The sequence below is a fragment of the Arctopsyche grandis genome, chromosome 2 (genome assembly GCF_051622035.1).
Source record: "Arctopsyche grandis isolate Sample6627 chromosome 2, ASM5162203v2, whole genome shotgun sequence".
NCBI lineage: Eukaryota > Metazoa > Arthropoda > Insecta > Trichoptera > Hydropsychidae > Arctopsyche > Arctopsyche grandis.
The window spans coordinates 27,006,510-27,019,182 of NC_135356.1; positions in this window are offsets into that span (position 1 = coordinate 27,006,510).

Below are 12,673 nucleotides of genomic sequence, written 5' to 3' on the forward strand. Positions count from 1 at the left end.
TTCATTATACGTTTTCCATTTCAAAATTAATAAATAATAGCATAGAATACATATGTAGAATATAATAGAGAGAGAAATTTGATTTGTTCCATCCCTCCCTTTGCCACTTTATCTTCTACTATTGTACAATACCTATGTATGTATATATAAACATTTATTATTGTTTATATATATAATTTAAATAAATATTTTATTCAAATTTGTAAAAAAGAAGGAATTCAATACATATAATACTTTGATAATTATTACCACTTCTATTCGCACCTTAATTAACGAATCGTGTGTTATATGTAGTGATATTCAAATGAATCTATTGTGCTACTATATTTACGATAATATGATCGAACTTTACTAACAGTAAGAATCTCGGGAATCTCTGTGTGTATGGAGATTTTAATCACAAAACTTAAAATACTCGTTCGTTCTCAAACGTTCAAACAATTTCTACGCTCAATTTCGATTTCGCCAATTAAGACCGGCGCAACTCGGGATAAAAGCCGGCGCTCGCATATTCGACCGCTTCGACTTATTATATTTCTAAAATAGACGGCTCATATTGTAATTTAGAAGTGAGGTCGTGACGCGCCGCCCCTGTTTGGATTGGTTGGGCGTGAAACGCAAATTTACACACCGAATTCGGCCTCAGTAGTGAAATTCGGCCCAAACTTTCACAGATGTACGCGCGGCCGATGTGCGCGTATAGACGGGCCTCCTCATATCCGCCACCCCCAACCCCCTACGACCACCCACTTTCAATCCCCTACACGTCCAAACGGTAGGCGGGTGGGAGAGGGAGGTGTCGAGAAGGTGGCTGCAGGGCGGGTGGGAGATCGGGGTGGGTTGGGACGACAACGGGCAGGGGGTGACAACGAGAAACGCGCACGAGAGGCGAGATGAGGCGAGGGGGTGAGGGGTAGGGTTCGGGAAAACCTGGGGGGGAGGGGTATGCTAATTTTCCGAAGCAAACCTGACCAGGCGGGCGGACCAGGCGATCCGATTGCCGACTTATCTCGACGCCCGAAAACAAGATTTACAGCTCAAAGCCGGACACTTTTCCGGAATTTTCCCCGTTTGTGGCGATTTTCACGGCGCGTCTTCGCTTTGATGCTTCCTCCTGTCTCTTTATCAGTGACTGATTAGCATTGTCATTAATAAACTAGGTGGTTGGACTGCTATATTCGATTCGAACGTATTTAAAAATTTTATATTTCATCTTAAATTTGATCAGTGTTTTACAATTGAAGTTGATGTCATCTCTCTGGGGGCCATAGGTCAAAAGTTCAATATTATATGTACATATGTATGATAATTTATTAAAGTCGTTGGCAGTTTAAATAAATGTATACATTTTGTTTTTAATCAAATTTTACTGTCATTTAAGCTAATATTTTGATTGACCTTTAATGTATGTACCTCCAATTAAATATTTTTTAAAAAGATAATTTGAATAATTATAACTGTACATTTCTTGAGGGGTAAATTCAAATGTTGTACATTTAATAATTTAGAACGCATAAATAAAAAAATTCCTTTCCTACTGCAATTTGAGATTTCTTCACGATGATTGTTTTGTTGCTTTACAATCTTTTAGGAAAATTAATAATTTATGTATTTTGCTTAAGCTTTTGAATTATATATAATTGATAGTCCTTATTAATTAAATAAGATCCGATTGCAATATCAGATCCCTCCAAAATTCTTCATTATTTCACATTAATTAATCCCCGTTCTAACAACTATTCCTGTAATTCCTTTTTACTAACCTCTTATTATATTCATATGTATGTAGATCTTGCTCTTCTATATATATAAAAATCAATGTCTGTCTGTCTGTCTGTCTCGAATAGGCTCCTAAACTAAAAAGCCGATTACGATGAAACTTTCAGGATTTATTGTATGCATGTCCGGAAGCTTACTGTGAAAATAATCGGCCAAAAACAGGAACGGAAACGGGAAAAACGGGAATGAGTGGCATTGCAACGCAATAATTTCAAATGTTTTTAAATAATTTCAAATGTTTTAGGGTAATATAAACAAATGATTGAATAATTTTAAATGTGTTCGCTGCCTGCGTTTTTCCGACAAATGGAAACGGGAACGAGAACGAGAACGGGAACGGGAACGGGAACGGGAACGGGAACGGGAACGGGAACAGGAACGGGTACGGGAACGGGAACGGGAACGAGAACGGGAACGGGAACGGGAATTGCATGCGTTATGTGGCATTGCAACGCATGCCGGGTTCAAAGACCGTTCCTTGTGTGTTTGTAATTCATTTCTGATAAGCTGTCGTTAAATATTCAAATAAATTTATTAAAATAATAAATGAATGTTGACTAGTAGATTAATCAATGTTTAAGGGGTTTATTTTACAAATACCCAGAGAAGCCGGGTAGAACCACTGCTATGAAATAAAAACGATTGAAAAATAAATGATCGCCTATCTCGTATTAATTCCAATTGCAACATATGTACATATGTAATAGAAACACTTTTAAAATTTAAAATTAAAACCGCGAGAGAAATCATATATGTGAATGAATGGTTACAAAAATAAACAATAATTTTACTTACGAGTGTAAACATCGTATTTATTTTTTCAAACTTTTATCTTATAAATGCATACTATTTATGGATGTATTAAAAATATTTAATAAAGAGCATATCAATGCAATAAAAATTGATGGATAATTCATGTTTAAAATTGATGGATACCGTGCCAATGAAAATTGATGGATATTTATTTTATTTAATCTATGGTAAATACACAATTTGGCAAGCGTTTTACTATAAAAATCAGTTCAAGTTCATTTTTTTATTCAATTTGAGGTATATGAGTGATGAAAGTTTGAGTGTGTCTGTGTGTGTGTGTCTGTCTGTCTGTGTATTTTGGGGATTTTTGAACACCATTAGTCCTATCAAACTGAAACTTAGTATCGGTCTCTGAAATTCTTATCGATACGCCGTAAATTTATTTCAAATTTTTAAGTTGACCGTAAATGGTACCTCCCCTTTTTTCATTCTTAATACATAGGTATCCCCTTTTTATTACGTTTTTGAATTCAATTATCTCCCGAATCGGGCTGATTTTTTTTTTATGTACATGTAAATAAATTTATAACCTAATATTTTTTGAATAATGTTACCTGAACCGGAAGTAGTATTTTTACTTTAGAGAATATAGATTTTTTTATATTTTTCTCAAATCATTTATTTTATTGAGCTGAAATTTCATATCATTCGTCAACCGGAAGTGGCAGTTTATACTTGTTCGATTTTTCTAAATATACATACATACATATATTATATGTATGTATATACATACATACATATATATTTTTATTTTTCTCATCTCTGTAATTGTTTCGACCATTGTGGTGCATTGGGGACTCCTGTAATGCCATAATGGTCCAAACTTATACTTAAATAAATTATCATTAAATAAATATTTAAATTTGCGTTACAGCTTTTGTGATGTTTTCTAAATCACTTTCTGTTAAATATCTGGAACTTACTAACGATCTTTCAAAAATTTCATTCCATGATTTTTTCAAAGTTGACACATCTAACGGAGTCCAACTTTCACTCTGACTCATATATATATAGTAACAATGATTTAAATAAATTTTCTTGTGGCAGCTGATTTGTTTCTTTATTATATTGTCAGCAATAGTCGTTGAAGCATCTGTTTTCGATACAAGTATTTTAATGTTTCTACAACAATGAATGTTGTTGCGTCATACATTTTTTTTCTTGTATCGAATGACAAATTTCATTTAATTGTAAACAAAAATAATTGACATACATATGTACATATATGTACATATATTAAATAAGACTTAGAAGTATTAGGAATTCAGAAATATTATGAGATGTTCTAATTACCTAAACATACATACATACATTGTACATACATATGTATGATAAATCTAATCAGTTAGAAATTATTTAGAAACAATTTCTACATATCAGGACTTCATAAAATCACTAAAGGTATCATTCGATTTTTTTTCATAGAATGATACTTTTATGCTACTACATATTTGTTTACATTCATTTATTTATGAAATTCATTTTATCACCAACTGTATCAGGACTGTAGCTGGTGATAGAATATCTCTGTTCGATTTAAATTTGTCAGTGATGCATTAGGAATATACATTTGTATCTACATACAATGTATAATGCATACGTACACGTATATGCTATCGGTTTATCACAAATGTGACCTGCATCGTTTCAATTTAAATAACACTTGATTATGGATGTGCGGTTGCCTACGAAAAACATAATATGTTTCACGTAAACAAAAGAGAAAACAAAGTATCAGGAATTTAGCAAATTGATGAGATGCAATGGGACTGTATTGAATTAATACTAATGAAGGATTTTCAGAGACAATTTTGCCCACTTGTGTATTTACATACATATGTTTGTAACATACGTACATTGCAATACAGAAAGTACCGACAAGGAGTATACATATTTGACCGAAAATAATCCTTTCTTTTTTAAAATACTACCGGTATTAAAATAAGAAATACCGATGGTATCGATTTTTTTCCAATTCGTACATTTAATTTGTCGAAAACGATATCTCCATGGCTAAAAACTACGAAAACGACCAATGTGTGTATTGTTTGAAAGCAGGTATAAAAGCGGAGAATAGAACAAACTAAATAAAAGCTTTTAAAAATGCTCATTGTAGGGGATTAAATGTATTATCGGCGTGGGATTTCAATTTAACATAATTTTATGCAGTATTTACGTATTTATTTTTCGGCATTTCTGAAGAAGTTGCTGTTATAAATTATGTTAGTTTTACCATTTTTTTCGCAACTGTGTATACATATATTGTGCTCTATTCCTAGAAAAATTCTAAGCGATTTAACTTTTATATACATATATTGTACATAAAAGTTATACGCTGCGAGTATAACATCCGCCACGTGAAGATTTGTAAAGATTAGGTTTGATATATTAAAATAGAGATACTATCCATATTTTAACTGGCATTTTTTTATTTTAAATTTTGAAAAATAGTCCGTATGCACCTTTTTCATTTTTTCACATTTAAAGTGTTTTTCGTTATCCAAATATGAGATCTTTAGCATTAAACGTAGTAATAAGATATATTTCACATGGCTGATTTTGTACTTGTAGCGACAAAAAATTAAAAATATTATTCAAAATTATCAAATTACACATATTATAAAATTTTCTAAATGTTAATCATATTTTTTATATGATAAATATAATCGTTGCATTTTTTTCATCTTGATTGTATTCGTATATCCGATGTACATCCGACATAGGTTTCACCGTTTTCGTTCCATGGCTCGTTTAGCTTTTTGGTAATTCTCAAAAACAATTAAACTTTACATTCGAACGAAAGATTAATAATGATTTGTCTTTCAGAAGCTTTCGCCGTGTTTAAAAAGAAATAAATGAAATATAGAAGTGCCTTGTAAAAAGTGATATATATGTATGTACAAACGAGTGCAGTGGAGTGCTCATAATTTATTCCCCATTCCCCAGCTGATGGTTGACTTTTTTTGTTTTGCATCTCCAGTGAACGTTGTTTATCGTATACCGGTAATATCGGTATTGTTCTTTTTTTTCTTTCGAAGATACCGGTATCGGAAATTTCGGTATTTTTGCAATCCCTATTCACAACTATCAGAAATTGAATGATGGGTTGCAGAAAAACTATTATTATACTAAAATTTTTAATTTTTTTCAATTTCATTTTATACTATGTACAATATACGTTGTAAAGCTGTTTGTTTATGTTTTAAAAAAATATGAACATAGATATTGAATGTATGTTAGTGAGAGACAAAAAAAAATCGTCAATTTGAAATGTCCTTCGCTTCCAACCAATCAATTAATCTCGATAAGAATTTATTTTTTTAAATGCATCGTTTTCGGAATAGTTTCGATTTTTTACTATATGAAAATATAAAAAAAAAAATAAGATGCATAGTCACCTATAGCTAGGGTTGCCATAATTGTCAAGCATTGCTACGGGACATTTAAGTGCTACAAAAATAAAACATGGAAAAGTAGGTAGGTAATAGTTTATTTTAAAAAATTTGTCTATTTTAGCCCAATCGTATTTTAACGATGATTTAACTTTTTTAATTAAATCGTTTTCCTCTTTTAAATGCTTAAAAAATTGGGCTCTAGTCATTTTAAAATTATACTGGCAAACCAAAATTACCTCAACTGTCTCAACTGCCAGCTTATTTCTTTCATCCGACCATTGTGTTGACATCAGGGAAAATATTCTCTCCACATTGGCATTGTGGGCTGGAATGGCAAATATTCACATAGTTTTATTAAACATGACTTCTGTTCAATATGCTTGGTCTCTCTAAAAAACTTCAGCCATTTCTCTTCCATACTCAATTTCAGCGTTGTCTCCCAGTTTTCGTAGGTATTATTTTTATTTAAATAATCTTTTAAATATACGAACTGGTTGAAAAGAAACTCATTGTTTCCAACATCGATGTTCTTTACTTTGCAAATATTCAACGGTTCGTTCTATTTCCCTCCATTCAGGAACTTGCTTGAGAGTCATCCAAATCGAAAGCATTAAATTTTTTGAATGATTGGGACCACTTATCAATGTATTCTACAGCAGTGTTGACAGTCTGTTTTTCGAAAGTCTGTTTTTCGAATCAAGCTTAAAGAGATTCAAGATTTTTACTTTATTTTTGTCGTCATTCCAATAAAATTGGATTTTTTTCTCTCGATCATATGTCGTTTTGTCTATTCTAATAAAGACTTTACTTCCAGGACTGTGATGTTTGATTTTTCTATTTTTTAAATTTGAGATTCAAATGTATTGAGCTGTGAATGCAAGAATATTTAATGCAAGAATATTTAATACTGTGATCATTAAAAAAATCTTTAAGGGCTTTTGGTGGTCTGTTTTCGTTAGCGAAAAACTCTTTTAATGGCTGCCACAGATTCAATAGTCTTTCAATTGCAGGTAAAAGTGATAACCACCTGGTCCCAACGTAGGATAATAAGTTTTGGTAGGCAACACCAACATATTCACAAAAGTCTTAGAGTTTTTCAGTCCTCACGGTGTAAATGTTAAATTACTTGAATATCCTGACGACTATTGATTCAACATCGACAGTCAAAACATCAGCGGCTATTGATAGTGTTATGAAAAACGTGTGCTGGACATCCTATGCCTTCAATGTCTCTTTCCAATTCAGAATTCAGTTTAAAAAACACATTATTTCTTCCAGCTCGGTTTAGGCCTCCGAAGTTAGTGTTCGTATTATCTCCACAAAAAGCGATAAGCTTATCCATGGGAATATTTAGATTTAGATCCTTGCCGCGCCGATTCTCTCACGCAGAGTTTAGGGAGAAAACGGGACAAATTGTAATACGGGATCGACCCTTCCTATAGCAGTTTATTTAAGAAGTTTGAGATGATTAGTTTTGACTGATAAACAAGAGTTTAAATTTTCATTTTTTTCATGTTTCCATCATTATTTATCTCGTATATATATATATACATATATATGTATAGTATATACGAGGAAAGCTTAGTGGATGAAGCCCAATGCACTTTCCTGGCCAATCACAAACATCGATAAATAATTCACAAAGCAGTTTACAAAGCATCACTTGACAATTTTGAGAAAAATTTTCCCAGTATTTTATATGTATCAGCAAATTCGAGATGCTATTAAATCAAATTTCGTGAGAGATAAAGCAGGTTGCCAATTTGTTGGAAGCGTTTTAATGAAATCAGATAAATTGGCAAACTCTGGTAGCCAGCAGCATCATGCCAGGGAATGAACCTATGACCATTCAGTCGAAAGCATTACACGCATTCCACTGAGATTTTGGTACTGAATTACACTATACACTACATATGGTCTGTACATATGAGCCGTTATAATTGAATGTGGCATAAGTCCAATTTTCTTCATTTCGAGATATATTTCGCAAAACATTAAATATAATGTTTTGCGTTTAACAATATTTAAAAATACTGGTGACCTATTATACGTTTATTCTACTTTTCCGAGATTCTGGACATATATGTAGAATTAAAATAGGTGATAATTTGGGAATTAATTCAAATAAAAAAGTGTTTTTGGAACTGAAAATTGGACTTCCACCATTTTTAAATATAACGGCTCAAATATAGAAATTTACATTAAATTTACAAGCATTACATGCTTACTACTGAGTAATGCTGTTGGTTTATTTTAAATATATTCAAAAACGGCTAAAAAATCTTTATTTTATGAAATATGTACACATAAGTTATTCAAAATTTCACAAAAATTCACATAAAATATAACGTTTCGCGTTACATGTGTACATACATACATATACATATATATATGCTTCTTACACACATTTTGTTACGGGGACGAGCAGGAGATGATAAAAATTATAAAAACAATTTTCAAATATTTATATTATATATACCCAAAAAAATATATACATATATAGTTTGTGTGAATGAGTTCTATGCAGAAATGTTTCGAGATGCATGATACAAGTCTCGAATTATAACAAAAATTACTAGTTAGGTTAAATAGAACTAACATGAGTGATATACAATAAGAATAATAAGTTTAACCAATCACATAGTTTTGGTTAAACAACAAAGTAATTAGGATACAAAGCAGCATCCGTGTATAATACAGTTTTAGTACCTGATTTATGTATAGCCCTTGAATGTTATCGAGACATCATTGAGCAGATACACATAATTTACTATACGGATAAAGAGATAATTATATTTGAGGGTTACACGGGTCATGAGACAAATGCACAAATGCAGCGATAAAGATTTTTAAAAATAATACTTTGGGTTTTAACATCTGTATCGTCTTAAATAACAACCGTATTAAAAACTCACATAAATTAGAGTAGATAGAGTTTAATAGAATATGTGTATGTAGAGTCTGGAAACAATAAAGATATTGAAAGTCGCATAAATAATAAGAGATAACTTTAAGAGAAATCACCAAGAGTGTTGAAAAAAAAATGAAACGTGCGTTCAAATAGTTAAGATTAGACAAGAGTCCCAAAACCCACATACATACATATGTATGTATGTGGGTTTTGGGACATACCACATAACGATATGCATATATCGACGATGTCTGTTAAATATTAGCTATTCATCATCATCATCATCATCATCTACAGCCGCTCGCGATCCACTGCTGGATGAAGGCCTCTCCAACACGCTTCCTCTCGTATCTGATTTGCGCAAATCTCATTCATCTCACCTCACACATTTTCCTAATTTCGTCGACCCATCTTCCCTGCGGTCTTCCTTTTACCCTTTTGCATTCTCTCGGGTATCACTGCAGCACTTCTTTTGTCCACCTTTCGTATATTCTTCTAGCCACGTGGCCCGTCCATTGCCATTTCAATCTCTTTAATCTATCCTTACGAATAAATCTTTCGTCTTTCATGGGTAATAGAACTTGCAAAATGAAGAGACTCTCACCTCGAATACATAACGGGCACATTTATTAAAACAGAAAATTAATAATGCGGCCCTACGAGAAAATAAAAATTAACGTGCCGAGGAAACCCGCCCTACACTACACTACACCGGCTCCCTATATAAAATGTATTACATTTTAATGAGACACTTTCAGACAGTCTAATCGCATTACACTTCGTTCGCGAGGCGTCTCTTCTCCCCGTAAGAGCAAAAACGTAATTAATTATCTCGGGCGCAGATTGGCGCGCGTCATCGTTTGAGAGCCGCTGACCCACATTATGGTGCATCTCTGAGTGCATTGCTCTCGGCGAATATATGTATGCATGTATGCATGTACTCATGCCGTGGTTGTGACTCACAGCAAAACCAGTCGATTTCAAATGCATTGGACTGCTTTTATGCATACATCTTCTACTTCTACACATTCTTTGAATCAGCGGCTTTCAACTGCCGGTCTGTTGTAGTTTCTACTGTCTACTTTGTACACTAGCCTTCTTTGTACCCTGTCAGATTCTCTCAGGTACCAGTCGAGCTCTTATATTGTTCATTCTTCTAGCAACGTGATTCGATCATTGCTTTAAAATATCTTCACTATGTTTACTATTCATATCATATGTACTTAAAATATGCGTAAATACCAAAGTATTCCATTTCCATCCTCTTCTTGCATCCTTTTACATTCCCTTGTGTATCGTCCATGTACTTATATTATACATTCTTTGAGCTACGTGACTGGTTCATTGCCATTTCAATCTCATCACTCGCTCCATAATATCTACGATTCATATCATACTTCTCACCGTAGTATTCTGTTTACATCCTTTTCTTGCACCCTTTTAGATACTCTTGGGTATTTTTCAAGAACTTCTATTGTATATTCTTCTAGCTGTGTGACCGGTTTATTGCCATTTCAATCTCATCACTAGAGACCGGAATCTGAAGGGGCTGTTTATTGTTCAAAGATTGTAAATGCATTGTTAAAGGTTTGCCGAACCTTTTTTACAAAGGATTTACAACAATGGAACAATAGGCGGCACGTTTCCGGCCCCTTCAGATTCCGACCTCTACTCATCACTCGCTCCATTATATGTACTATTCATATCATACTTCTCACCGAAGTATACCGTTTTCCATCTCTTGGAAATGGTGTTTGTGTAACATTATGGCGGTCAATGTACAAGTTTAGCATAATTACGTCAATTTCATCATTGGAAAAACTTATTGATCAATTCAGGGAATAGTGACATTTGAAATTTGGAAATGCACTTCATCTTATTTTTATTTATTTATTATTTAATATATAGATTTATTTTTTAACATATATCAGTGTTTATACATTATTAAATAATTGAATTGCAATTTTTTTAATCATTTTTATATACATATATAATATAATAAATTTTTATAAATGATTTATCTTTTAAATAATTATATAATATATTATTGAAGTTTGTTATTAAAACTGCACATTTTCCAAAATAAATAAATAAAATATACGAATCTTACTGTTCCTCACAATACATGTGAATGGGGAGAAAAACGTGCGAGTTAACAAACAGATGCACTCTGCACTTGCAGCGACATCCGAATTCATTTTGGGGAACCCCCACTGTGGTTATAGTGGAAAGCCAAAGGACGTGACGTCCCGTACGACTCAGTGTGTTTCAGAAGTCTTTCCGGTAGAAATTAGTGTTATTTGATTGTACATAGTATCTATTGCGCTATAAAAAGTTTCACTTCTTGCAAAGATTTCGGCATCTTTCGCAAATAAAAAGACTGCTTAGATTGAGCTTTTATCTTTAAAGCTGTGTTCAAATTTGGATACAAGGCGCGCACTGAGACACAGGGTGTTCTTTCTGAATAACTGGTACATTCTGCTTGTGAATAATAACACTGTTCGACAAATGACGATTTTTTTTGGTTCAAAGACGAGATGTGACTTTCCTTATAAATATATGCCCAGTAAACACTATTATATAAATCGACGAGGTGGTCGCCAACGTCCGGATGCGGACAAGGCATTAACAAGAAGAAGAAACACTATTAAATTATATTGATTACTGGCTTACCTCGATAAAATAAACGAATTTTTGTTATTTATCCACAAAAATTGTCGAAATATGATTTTTATTTATTTATTTGGAAAATTTACAGTTTATTAAGTTACATAGATTGATAGTAAAAAAAATATAATTATGTTAAGTAAACCATTAATAATTTTCACATATAGGTAAAAAAAAGAAAAGCTCAAACATTTAAAATAAGAAACAAAAATGATAATAGAGTAAGATAGTTAAAGAAAACAAAAAAAGAAAAAAAATAGAAATAACAGTATAATAAAAATATCAAAATAATAAGAATAATAATATGATAAAAATTATGAAATAATAAAAAAAATATAATATATAACAAAAAACAAAAAGACAAAATAAATACATCAAAATAAAAATTCATAATCACAATCGTAAATTTTCATTAAAATTAATCATCGAAAAACAAATTTGCAATAATTACTCTAGCTTGTATAGCATTAATATTAAATAAGTCAAACATAGAAATTGTTAAGATTAGTGTGTTGACGGTGGAGCTTGCACGCCAGATGAATGAGCTTCTTCCATAATTAGAAAAAGTATTAGGTATGTAAAGGAGCTCATTACATCTAGTCATTCTATTTGGTACACGCAATGATAGTCTGCTCAATAATTGAGGACAGTCGATCGAGCCGTTAAGGATGTTCAAAATTGTTGAGATGTCAGCTATCTCCCTTCTTTTGACAAGAGGAAGTAGATGCTGACACCTACAAGCATCTTCATAGGAAGTATAGGTTAATCCAAAACGGCTACTGACGTACCTCAAGAATCTCTTCTGAATGCGCTCCAATCTGTCTCTTGCACCAGAGTACTCTGGGTTCCAAACTTGGGATGCAAACTCAACAATACTTCTTACGTATGCACAATATAGTATTTTGTATGATTTTATAGAAGTAAAGCATTTGGAGGACCGGATGACGAACCCGAGGGCCTTCGACGCTCGAGCTACAACATTGTCAATATGTTTACTAAAGGATAGATCAGAGTTTAAAAAGACTCCCAAATCCCTAATTTCCGATACCCTTGTGAGTCTATGTCCGTTGATTGAATGAGGAAAGTCAACTGGACATAGTTTTCTGGT